The sequence below is a fragment of the Canis lupus genome, chromosome 2 (assembly GCF_011100685.1).
Source record: "Canis lupus familiaris isolate Mischka breed German Shepherd chromosome 2, alternate assembly UU_Cfam_GSD_1.0, whole genome shotgun sequence".
In the NCBI taxonomy this organism is placed as follows: domain Eukaryota; kingdom Metazoa; phylum Chordata; class Mammalia; order Carnivora; family Canidae; genus Canis; species Canis lupus.
Genome location: NC_049223.1, coordinates 77,918,536 through 77,931,388, shown reverse-complemented (window position 1 = coordinate 77,931,388; position 12,853 = coordinate 77,918,536). Strand labels below are relative to the sequence as shown.

Genomic DNA, 12,853 nt, shown 5'->3' with positions numbered 1-12,853 from the left:
GGGCTGCCCCCTGCTCCGAGTACTGGCCTCAGCCGGCCCAAAGGGCCTTACCGGAAAATGCCCCACAGATTATTTCCTCTTCCACATGGAAGGCTGGGTACAGCCAGCCAATGGCCCACTGGCAAGAGCTGACCTCCTTCCCTCGGGTGGGCCAACCTCACGGTATCATTCAGGCTTCAGGACTTGCCAGGGGTCAGGCCAAGGCAACTCTTCAAATGAACCTGCCTCTCGGCTTAACGCCTCCTCCAGCTCCACCTGCTTCCCTCACTCCCTTACCGTCTCTCCTGAAATAAGTCACCTGGGTGCCTGGCTCAGGGGCTTCTATGGCGCCCTACCGAGCCAGCGAGATGATATTCTTTTCCCCATTTTATTGATGAACAGACTGACCAAGAGGTTAACTTGCCCAGGACGTACAAGTGACAGTGAAAATTCGAGCAGGCAGCCTGGTTCCGCTACGTGATGCTGCCTCGGGATGCGTCTACCCTGAAAACCCGTACTTGTACTCACATACTAATACTCGTGTGAGTGCACCTGTTTGTGTGTGCATCTATACTATGCACGGCGTATTCTGCACATAAATGGATATGGATCCCTTCTAACATCTACTCACATACACACGCACGTACCCCTGACGTCTACATCCTCAAAGATGCAGATGTGCAGATTCGTTCATTCACTCAGTTAGCAAACGAATGATCTCACACGTACCGGGACATCTGTCCATCAGATCTCAGCTCCGACATCACGTCTTCCCTGAGATTAGGTCTGGAACCCCCTCTCCCAGCTCCCTCAGCTGCTGTCCTCAGCCCCTTGAAAATTTTAATGATGATATCTGATATGAGTTTTTGGAAGGACATCCAGTCTTCTACGAAGAGACTAAATCGAGGTGAGGTGGCAGCAGGGGAGCAAGAATGGAAGGGGGGACTTTTTTTTTTTTTTTTTAGATTTTATTTTTATTTATTCATGACAGACACAGAGAGAGAGAGAAGCAGAGAGACAGGCAGAGGGAGAAGCAGGCTCCATGTAGGGAGACCGAAGTGGGACTCGATCCCGGGTCTCCAGGATGGCGCACCAAACTGCTGGGCCACCGGGGCTGCCCAGGGGGGACATTTTTTTAAGTAGGCTCCACACCCAGCAGGGACCCTGAGATCAAGACCTGGGCTCAGATCAAGAGTAGGCCACTTAACCACCTGCGCCACCCAGGTGCCCAGTGGGGGGACCATTTAAAAGACTGTTGCCAGCCACCAGGTGCAAGATGATGGTAACTCGGACTCGAGTGGGATCAGTAGAACCAGAGAGAAGTGGATTGTTTAGAGGTATTTAGAAGGAAGAATCAAGAGGCCTAACAACAGCTTAGATATGGAAATGCGGGGAGAAGGAGGAGTTGGTGAGACACCCCAGGCCTCAGACCCCACCATTCTGACAGATCCTCCTCACGCACACCCTGCCCCAACCCATCCCCACCAGGGAGCCGTTCGTTCCCCTTACTCACCTCTGTACCGGCCACAGCCGATCCCACATGTGCTCAGAGCCAACTCAGCCACAAGGCTGGGCCTGCAGTCTGCTGGCCTGTCAAGGCCTTGGACTCCTGTCCTTTCCAGCCTCCTCTGGAGACAGGGCTCCCCCACAGCACTCAGCACGAAGCACAAAGACACCAGTCCACACTGGTCTAAGTGCCCCCCTACCCTCCAACTGCACCCCGCCCTCCCCAACCAGTTGCAACAGAAAAGAGCCCCTGAACTGGAAGCTCCTGCCACTCACTTGCTGTGTGGCCCTGAAAAAGTTGCTCTTCCTCTCTGGTTTCCAATTTCTGCATCTACCCATGAGAGGATGGCATGCGATGATCTCTAAGGATCTGGCCAATAGAGCACGAGATAGATCTCCTAGGTTGCAGTGATTGGTTCCAGACTGGGCACATCGCCCAAGCAGAGGCAATGAAGAGTCCATCCTGCGACACTGATTGAAATTATTATAACAAGCATCTCACTTCCTGCTGAGGTTGCTAGCTGGCAGCATGTGAGCCTAGAGATACCAGGTACCCCTGGGAAGAGAGCCTGCCTCAGAACAAAGCCAATATTTATCCCTACGGGCAGGGTTCAAGCACCTGGATCCAGCCATGCCTGAAATCGGTTACATGGACCAATGAATTTCCCATTTTGCCTAAGTCAGTCTGAACTGCACTTCTGATGCTTGTCTCCAACAGAGTTTTGACAGGTATAAGTCTTTCAACTCATATGTGTTATATCACATTTAGTGCTTTCTCCTGTGATTCATGTGGGATGCCTTTCCTGCTCTCAGCCGAATCTCCCAATCCTCCTATCCTTGAATGTAGCTGAGGTGCCTCCTCCTCCAAGAAGCCTTCCTTTACCACCCTGGTCCCTGCTGATCCTTCTGTCTGGAATTTCCCAAAATATATTTCTTGACACTAATCCTTTAAAAAATCCCACTTAACGGGGCAAAAGTTTGAATAATTATGAAAGCTGGATATATAAAAAATTGGGGAAAACAGGAAAAGCAGGGTTTAAAAGGGGATTTATAGCTGTGCCTGGGTGGCTCAGTTGGTTAACCAAGGTCCTGGGATGGAGCCCCACATCTCAGCCCCGCTGAGCGGGGAGTTGCTTCTCCCTCTGCCTCTGCCCCTTCCCTACTCCGCCCCCGCCCCAACCTTGCTCTTGCATTTATGCTCTTTCTCTCCCTCAAATAAATAAAATCTTTTTTTTAATCCCACTTAATAAAAAGGATTGTATGGTCAGACAAGCCTGGGAAGCACTGCGTGCCAAATCCTCATGAGGGATTTACTGCACTGAGCTTATCAAAAATTCTGAGAAGTTCAAATGTAAAGAAATCAATTCATGTTGTGTTTCACAAACTTACTTCCTCATAGAGCCCCTCCTCTTTTTCGTGGGATACCTAATAATCCACAGTGTGGATAATCCACAGTGTTCCGGGTCTCATAGGGTAAACACTACTTCAATTTCTAGTCCCATGGATTCAGCCTCTGTACCCTTCAGGGGGGCTTTTCAGATCACTGTCCCTAGTGCTTATTAAATGCCCACTTTAGGGACACCTAGGTGGCTTCGTGGTTGAGCGTCTACCTTTGGCTCAGATCGTGATCCAGGGATCCTGGGATCCAGTCTGGCATCAGGCTTCCGCAGAGAGCCTGCTTCTCCCTCTGCCTGTGTCTCTGCCTCTCTCTGTGTGTCTCTCATGAATAAAAAAAATAAAATCTTTTAAAAATGAATAAGTAAATGCCTACTGTGTGCCAGGCCCAGACCAAGTGGCTGGGAAGACACTAATGGGTCAGCCACTTCCTCAATGGGGAGGAACCTGAGGGCTAAGGGACCGTCAGGCTTGACTACATGAGTCTGACCAGTGCCCACCAATGCTGTGTGACCTCAAGCAAGTCACTTTTCCCCTCTAAGCTTCAATCCCTCACATCTGTAAAATGAGGAGGACGGGATGTCCTGGTCTCTAAGGATCTGGCCACCCAGAGCCCCAAATTCCCAAGGCTGCAGTAACTGGTTCCAGGCTGGGCACATGACTCAAGGTGAGCCAATGAGAGTCCATCCCTGGCACCCTGAGGCCCTTTGAGAAGTCAGGTGCCACATGAAATCATAAGGCAAATACAGATCTGAGTGCATGAGTGTATTTTTTGGATTGGGGGAAGGTCCGTAGCCCCTCAGTGCATTCCCCAGTGCCTCCCCGACCCAAGAAGATTTACAAACTCTGGCAGTAATGAAAATTCAGGAACAGGAAATTGTTTTGGGGTGAGGGAAACTTAAGACCCGTGTGAAAGGGCACGAGGATTAAGGCTCTGAGGTGAATGAACTTGTTCAAGCCTCCTTGGATGCTTTTATGCTCACCCGGCTGAGGAGGTTTTGATCCCCTGGCAAGTAAAGACCTTTGTCCTCTGATGAATTCCAATGACTCTACTTAATAAGCTGTGTGTCTTCAGGCAAGTTACTTAACCTCTCTGCACCTCGGTTTCCTAATCTTACAAAATGAGGATGCTTTGGGTCTGATCTCATAGGGAGGAGGATTACATGAGATCACGCAGATGAAGGTCTTGTGAAGGGTTTGGACATAGAATAAACATTAAATAAAGATTCGGAGGTGTCATAAAAGCATGATGAAAATAAGGCAGAGAAAAAAAATAAAAATAAGAAAGTAGGAAGGAAAGAAAGAAAAAAAGAAAAAGAAAGAAGAACAAGAAAGAAAGAAGAAAGAAGAAAGAAGAAAGAAAGAAAAAGGATAACTAGAAAGAACGACTAAGCAAAGAAAAGAAAAGGAAGAAAGATAAGAAAGAAGAATAGAAAGAAAGATAAGAAAGCAGAAGAAGAACAAGGAAGACACAGAAAGAAAGAACAGAAGATAAGAAGAAAGAAAAGACAGAGAAAGAAAGAAAATGAAAGAAAGAGGAAAGAAAGAAACGGAAGAAGAAAGAAAGAAGAAAGAAAGAGAAAGAAGAAAGAAAGAAGACAAGAAAGAAGAGACAAAGAAGAAAGAAGAAGAAAGAAAGAAAGAAAGAAGAAAGAAAGAAAGAAAGAAAGAAGAAGAAAGAAAGGAAGGAAGAAAAAGTCCTCCTACCTAAGAGAACAGGCAAAGGACCCGTGGTGGCAGCTTCTAAGCTGGCTCCCGATGATCTCCACTCCCTGGCTTCCTGTCCCTGTGTAATCCCCTCCCCTTGAGGGCACACTGGACTGGATCTAGGGACTTGCTTCCAACATTAAAAAATGCAACAAAAGGGGCATCGGGTGGCTCAGTGGTTTGAGCATCTGCCTTCTGCTCAGGTTGTGACTCCACGGTCCTGGGATCTAGTCTCGCATTAGGCTCCCCGTGGGGAGCCTCCTTCTCCCTCTGCCTGTGTCTCCACTTCCCTCTCTGTGTCTCTCATGAATAAATTTTTAAAATCTTAAAAAAAAAAAAAAAGGCAACTAGGGAGCCTAGTTTAGCACCGCCTTCAGTCCAGGGCATGATCCTGGAGACCCGGGATCAAGTCCCATGTCGGGCTCCCTGCGTGGAGCCTGCTTCTCCCTCTGCCTGTGTCTCTGCCTCTCTCTCTCTCTCTCTCTCTCTCTATCTATCTATCTCTGTCTCTCATGAATAAATAAGTAAAATCTTTTTTTTTTAAATGCAACAAAAGTATTGGGATGTTGCTTTCAAAATTTAGTGATAAAAGACCCTGGCTTCTGCGCTGCTGGCTTGCCCTCTCTGGCTCCCTCCAGGGCTAGCTCTGATGGGAGCCAGCGCCGTGCTGTGAGCTGCCCAGGGTGAGGCTCACACAGGAAGGAACAGGAAACGAAGCACCAAGGGCCTCAATCCAATAGCCCCCCAAGGAACACAATTCTGCCAACAGCCGTGAGCTCAGAGGCAGGTCCTTTCTCTGTCGAGCCTTGAGAAGATGCAGGTACAAGTCAGCCTAGGCTGACACATTCATTACAATCTCATGAGGGACCCCGAGCCAGGAGGACCCAGGTGAGCCACTCCTGGATCCCTCACCCCACAGCGACTGTGGTCCCAGAACCACGAAGGTTGGGGTGATTTGTTGCACAGTAATAGTAACTCTTCTCCATCTGGTAATAGGTAACTAATACACAGAACAAAAAAGGGGACTTTTTTTTTTTTTGGCTCACTTTCCAGTTGGAAAGTCCAGGAGTAGAGTTTGTTTCATGTATGGCTGGACCCAAAAGCTCAAATGTCAACAGGCATCTGTCTTAGCTTGGGTTTTGGTAAGAACAAGCCCGAGATAGGGACCTGGATGCCGATGGTTTATTTGGGAGGGGATTACAGAAAGCAGGAACGGGAGAGAGAGAGGAGATTGGGACAAGGAAGAAGGAAAGGCATAGAAAGGGTGTGTTTCCACGTTTGCTGCGATAAACAACATGGGCTGGACTCCCCTGGAATCTCTGAGAAGCACGCTGCCTCCCAGCATTGTCTTTCTGAAGAGCAGGGGCAGGGGGGGGCATGGCGCCACCAGCCCCTTACGACACTGGCTGGAAGTGGGGATGGACATGCCCGAGTGGCAGAGCTGTGCCTGTGCTCTGGCTGGGCCACCTCCGCAGCCCTGGAGATGCTCGAGGTGGACCCCGGCAGCTGTGCCTGAGATCAGGCCTAAGGAGATGCTGGATGCCGAAAGCATCTGCACACCGCCTCCTCTCTCCCTCAGCTCCCCTCCCCTGAGGTGCCTACAGCATCAGGCTGCCTCTCCCCCAGTGCAGAAGCAGTGACAGTGACCTGGGCCTGCGCTCCCCTCCTACAGCTCAGCGACTCCTGGGGAGAGAGCTGGCCTTTCTCAATAGTTGCCGCAAAAGTCTCAGGGTCGGGTTTCATTGGACAGAAAGGATCCCATGCTCATCCCTGAACCAACCACGGCATCAAAGGACCAGGGGTCTTGACCTCTCCTTGGAGCCACGGACTAGGGATATTCCTCTACTGAAATTTCTGGAAGTCGAAGAAGAAAGAGAAATGTACACTTGGCAGGAAAACAGACCGACATCTGTTGAGCCTACGTGAGTCTGACTCATATTAGTGGGTTATGAGATCAATTTAATAGGTGATAACTAGCATTTTTTTAAAAAATGCAGTAAAACAGTGGTTCTCAAACTTGAGCTGCATCAGAACCACCCAGGAGGCTTGTTAAAACAGACTGGCAGGTACTACCCCCCAGAGTTTCTGACTCAGCAGGTCCAGGATGGGACAAAAGAAATTGCATTTCTAACAAGTTTCCAAGTGATGCTGATGCTGCTGGCCCAAGGACCACACTTTGAGAACCACTGGAATAGAAGCTGTCGGAGGGCACCACATGGAATGAGGCTAAGCTCTGCCCCAGGGACATATGCTTGTGGACCCAGGGTCACCATGTAAAAGGCATTTACTATTGAAATCTTCCCAGTGCTGTGAGATTAAGTAAAAAAAAAAAATTGCCCAAAGTTAGGAGCACAGGGGCTTGAAGGCAGGTCTCACGGGCTTTGAACCACGGGCCAAACAAACTGCTGCGGGACCACACATAAGCAACTCCGGATTTAGGCTAGTTGTCAAGTTGTGTTTGCCACACAAAGAAGGTGAGGTACAAAATAAGCTGCTGTAACAAATAGACCCCAAAATACATTGGCTTCAACAAGGTAAAAGGTTCCTCCTCTCTCATATGACAGTCCAGAGGTACACGTCCAGGACAGCCCTGCCAGCCTCCACGTGTGGCTTCCACCCTGGGATCCGAGGGGTCTTCCAGCAGCAGGAAGGGGGGAAGGGGAAGGGGAAGCACACTCTAGTCCTTTGAAGGGCACACTCAGGAATTGCCTATGGCACTCTTTCACTCCCATCCCATTGGCCAGATCCCAGTCACATGGTCAGATTAACTGCAAAGGAGGTTGGGAAATGTAGTCTTGAGCTGGAGAAGCAGGCACGTTGGAGGACAAGTGGCAGACTCTGCAACTCCAGGCAGTGTGGCCTGAGGAGCCTGACCAAGGCACCCAGGGGAAAGGAGTGCAGTCCCTAGGGGACCCCTAAGGGGGTCTTCCAGTGGCAGTGTCCCCCTACAGAGGACAGGATGGTGGCACAGCCTTAACCCCGGGACACAGGGGCCCGCCACCTTCTCCAGCCCTCAGCTGTGCATCCAGTGCTGAACTCCTACCCAGACCGTTCTAACATGGCTTAATATTTTCTCATAGGTTTGTACAGACAGCACATTTTCCAGTTTATTGCATCGTGTCAAATAGAGCCTTCGATTTTAAGCTTCGAAGTTTATGTGCTTAGAAAATGTTTGCTTTATCAAGAAGGATGCTGCGTGGATATTAATAAAGCCATGTACCTCCAGCCAACAAACAATCTCTCTGGTTGAATGGGAGTGAGACCGTTAGACTTTATGCCGGAGCTTTATTTTTACTGGCCCTGCCACTGAACTTCACCCCCTGTTTCATTCCCAACCACAGATGCTTCTTTTTCTAATCTTTCAAAAAAAAAAAAAAAAAAAAGCAGTGACTCACAAACAAGAACAGATTTCTCTTGCTTGCAGAAAAGGTAAATTGCTGGCAGAAATAAATTTGCAGATGCTAGAATTTCACAGAAAGGAGCTCATTGGTGGAGAGGGTTTGCTATCCTGCCCCGCTCCCACCTTCCCCCTGGGAACTCTACCCTCCCATCTTCCCTACTGAGCCAAGCTGGGTGCTGTTGGGGCCTGGCTGGGCCGGGGTGCTGGGCGTGGCCAGGAGGTGGGCTCCGCCTTTGAGAATGACTCCCCTGTTTATCTCCCGGGTTGTCCCAGTTCCTGGGCCAGGGATTGGGCCGGGGGGGCCCCTGAGGTGGAGGACTCCGGCATCCCGGCTCTGCACAGTACACCGGCTCTGCACAGTACACCGACCTCGATTTATGTGGGTTACTCCCAGCCTGTGGATGTCGCCTGGCGAGGAGAAGGCCTGTGGGACCTGCCCAGGGCCTGTGGGAGGGGGTTCCTCACTCAGGCAGACGGTGGACCCCCAGGTCGGCAGGAGACAGGCTCCAATGCCAGAGTATCCTCGTCCTCCTCCTCCTCCTCCAAGAAGAGTGAAGGCCCCCGGGCGGGGGGGGGGGGGGGGGGGGGGGAGGTCTGGAAACTTTCTTCTCTGGCACAGAACTCATGGCAGAGGGGCCAGGGGTGCAGACTGCTGTTCCCAAGCAATGCTGTGTGCTCTCAGGGTGCCAGGCCCCCACCAGCACCTCCCCCAGTCCTCACAGCCGCCCCGAGGAAGCGATGGACCCGTGTTACAGATAAGGAAACTGAGGCACAGTGAGGGAGAAGCTACTCGCCCACACTCACGTGCCCTCTAGGGACAGACCAGGGAGTCAAACAGACCCTGCACCTGGTCTCATCTTCCTTCAACTTCCCTTCTCTTTCTCTCTTTCTCCCTCTCCACCCAGCCCTCCCCTCCACCCGCCCCCACCCCCACTTCACTCCTCTCCTGGAATCCTGACTTCCTCCTCCTCTCCACTGCTCTTTTCACACTCAGTAGAGAATCCAAGGGAGAACATGAGAACATTTTCCCAAGGAAACAAATGTTGAGGAGCCAGAAGTGGGGGTAGGAGGATCTCGGAGCCCAGTAGAAAAACTCAGCTCCTGGCAGAGGCAAAGGCCTCATGAGGCACAGGTCTCTCCCCTACTCCCACCAACTCGTAGGGACAAGTTAGATTTGCAGTGGCCCCGGGCACCTGGGGGCTCAGTGGTTGAGCATCTGACTTTGGCTCAGGGCTGATCCCGCGGGTCCTGGGATCGAGTCCCACGTCGGGATCCCTGCAGGGAGCTTGCTTCTCCCTCTGCCTGTGTCTCTGCCTCTCTCTCTCTGTCTCTCATGAATAAATAAATAATATCTTAAAAAAAATACAGATTTACAGTGGCCGAAGCATATACCCAGAACCACCTTTGCAAACTAAATTCTTATTTTTGTATTCTTTTAAAAGATTTTATTTATTATTTATTTAGAGAGAGAGAGAGAGAGCTCGAGCAGGGAGAAGGAGAGGCAGAGGGAGAAAATCTCAAGCCAACTCCCCACCTGATTCAGGGCTCGACCTCACAACCCAGAGATCATGACCTGAGCCAAAATCAAGAGTCAGATGCTTAACCGACTGAGCCACCCAGGAGCCCTCACAACTGAATTTTTAAATGTTTAACGTCCCTACACTTCCCTCTCACATCCTGCATCTTCTCTACTGATAATTGCTTATTGAAGCTTCTTATTCCTATTAAAGCCGAACTATCCAACTATCTACACTCCCTCAACCCACTGCTCTTACAGAAGGAGTTAGTCATTTACACTCTAGTGTAAGTCCTTGACCCTCCCCTGGGAGAAGATGTTACCAGGAGAGGTTAATCCCAGGGAGAACCATGGGCTCTTCTGATGTCCACTCTCCTCCAGCAGCCAGAGGGGACCCCAGGCCTGCATCATCTCCAAAGTCTCCAGGGCCAAAATACACCAGATGTGCCCAATAGCCGCCCCCAGATCAGGTCGGGTGCCTCCCCACACAAATTCCTAGCATGGCAAAGGCCTGAGTGAGGTCCCCACAGGCAGCAGATGGTGAGCCAACTTCTGCGTTGCCATGGCAGCCCTGGAGTGGGGGTGAGGAGACCATGCTGTGTCTTATGCCCTAGATTACATGAGGGCACATGGGTAGATGGATATGCTTCCATACTGTTACCGTTTCCCTCCCCAATCCCATCAGGTGGCCTGCAGGAGTTTCTGGCAAGAGGGGCAATGGCTGGGGGACCTGGGAACTGATGCCCACAGACCTGGGTTTCAAGGCCACCTCGCTGTAGGGTCAAGTGCAACCAAGGGGCTTCCAGGATCCCACAGCCCCCCCTGCATGGAGGTTCGAGGACCTGTTATATGTAGGGAAACATCAGGGGGTCCCAGAGGCAAAAGATCTTTGGGGGCCAAAGATGAAGGGGTAGATTGGCCAAGAGGAGTCCCCCGGACCCTGCCCCCGCCCCATCCCTGCCAGTAGGGATGCAGGTGCCGATGGTCTCTGAGCGACACCAGCCTCCGACCCAGGAGCCAGCCTGAGGTGATCCGCCCTCCCCTCCGGCTCCCTGCACACGATCTCCACTCCCTGGGCCTGTCTGAGCTGTGCGAGCAGGCGCCGTGGAAGGATCTGAGCCAGGCTGGTGGGGACAGACAGGACACACGGCCCTGGAACTTGAAGCTCGCCCCCAGTGCCGACAACCCCTGGTTCCGTGCACTCACAACATGTCCAATAATGGTGTGCTTATGATGCACACACACACACACACACACACACACAAACGTGCACACACTCCGATCACACACAACGCACAGAGAGCGCGAGTCGGAAGTGCCGGGGGGTGTGAGCCCGACAGGCCCCCGCCCCACCTCGTCATGCACACACACCACGCATGGCTTGTGCACACAGCTCACTTGCAGGAGGCCCCACACGTTGGACAGAAGAGGGTACAGGGAGAACTTACGGGAACACACTCACACACACCCCTGCCACCGTCCCCAGTGAGCACACAGAACAAACAGGGCGTGCCTGTGAAGAGCACATGCACACAGCCACAGCACCCTCAGCCCCCCAGGGCCCGCCCCGGGGGAGGGACAGAGGAGGCAGGGAACCCCTGGCCTCCGCCCTGGGGACAAGCTCAGACCTGGAGGGTCATCTGCAGAGGCCGGCTGGGGTGGGGGTACCTCTGACTCAGCTGTGGGCCGGCTCCCCTACAGACAATGAGGTCAGGGACCAGTTCCCCCCGAGAGGACCCAGGAGGGAGTGTCTGGGCCGCAGCCAGGCCCCGCAGCCCTGTAATCATCCAAGACAGAGGTGGGGCTGGAGGCACCCAGGGAGGCTCCCTGAGCCAGGCTGAGGCCCAGGGTGGGGCAGGCTCCAAACTGCCTGGCTCCTTCCCTCTCTGTCAACAGGCCACGGGGCAGGAGGAGCCTGAGGGTGCAGGGAACAGAGGTGGGGAGGAGAGCTAAGCAAATCCCCGGGATGGGGGATCAGGAGGCCTGGGTCTGCTTCTGTCCCAGTGGGCTCTGCCCCCGTGTCCCTGTGGATACCCAGGGCAGAACCCTAGGCTCTGGTGCCCTCTGTGCTCCTACTGAGGCCTGTGTCACTTGTGTCACCCGCCACCTACACATCCTGACCCCGGTGTACAGGAGTCAAGCCCCCCTCTCTCTGGGAGCTCTTCTGCACCAGTCCTGGCTGGGCTCATGGGAGAGGTCAGCAAGAGGCTTCGCCCTCCAGGAAGAACCTGCTCCTCATGTGGCTTGTATGGCACAGGCTGCAGGGCCGAGCTTTGTCTGCTCTTTTGAGCCCCTAGCCTGGAACACACACACCTCTCAGGGGCACAACCCCCCTGGAACCGTGGAAAGCGCTCTGGGCTACAGGTCAGAATGTGTAGGTTCCCTCCATGGACGCTGTGTGACCTTGAGCAAGTCCCATCTGGGTCTCAGCTCCACTGTCTTTGATCGGAAGAATCAGACTTAGAACTGGTCTCCAGGGGACATCAGTTCCAAGATCCCATGTCACCAGGAGCAGCAGGCAGCTCCCCAACACTGAGGCCTCCTGAGCACCCCCTGGCACAGGCACCATGCCAAGCCCACAACCTCAGTGATGAGGAAGATGCTATCAGAGTCCCAGTTCAGGGCAGGGCAGCTTAGGAAGGACCAAGGTCACACCCCCAGTGAGTGGGGAGAAACAGGACTCCAGTCTCACATCCCCTGACTGCAAACCTTAAACCCCTAAAAACTCTTCCAGGCATAGTTTCTCTAAGTGCTTTACATTTGTTAAGTCAGTCCACAGGACAACCCCAAAGGGGGGTTCCTACGAATCACCAGGTTTGAGAAAAGAGAGGCCTCCCCATTAAGTAACTCCCCCAAAGCCATGCAGCTAGAAAGTGGGAAAGCTGAATCGAAAGCACGGATGACTCTCCACCTAGAACCTAAGGTCCCAAGCCTTGCACAGAACCCACCCCACCTGCCCACGCCCCCCAACCCCGCCCCGACCCCAGGGAGAGCAACAGCCAGTCCCCAGCAGAGGTCATGCAGTGGGCCAAAGCCACGCTCTCCCCACCGACCCTCGTATCCATTATCTGCGGACGAGCATCAGTAAAGCTGAGTGACAACCACAAAGCCTGCGATGCACACGACAGTTCACCTCCTCCCCTCTCACCAGCCTGCGGGGCAGCGGGCGGCTCTGCTGCTCTGGGCCGGGCTCAGCGCTCCTCTGCTGGCCTCCCTCCCGTAGCCGGCGGCTGGCCTGGCCTGGCCTGGGGGCGAGGATGGTCTCACCCTCACCTGGTTGACAATTAGCGGTGGGCTGTCAGCGGGGATGACACAAGTGACTGGGCCACATGTGTCTCATCCTCCAGCAG

At 52.7% G+C, this 12,853-nt stretch overlaps 1 protein-coding gene across 5 annotated transcripts in view; it reads right to left on the bottom strand.

The window, feature by feature from the left end:
- Window positions 1-12,853, bottom strand: part of LOC119870456 — a 186,438-nt gene that overhangs the window by 80,000 nt on the left and 93,585 nt on the right. The window contains exon 1 of one of the 5 annotated variants that reach the window (XR_005356077.1): window positions 12,652-12,752. The exons of the other annotated variants lie outside the window; for them this stretch is intronic. The gene's annotated coding sequence lies outside the window, so the exon portion shown is untranslated. Of the gene's footprint in view, window positions 1-12,651; window positions 12,753-12,853 lie in introns of those variants that run through there. 5 annotated transcript variants of the gene reach the window in all.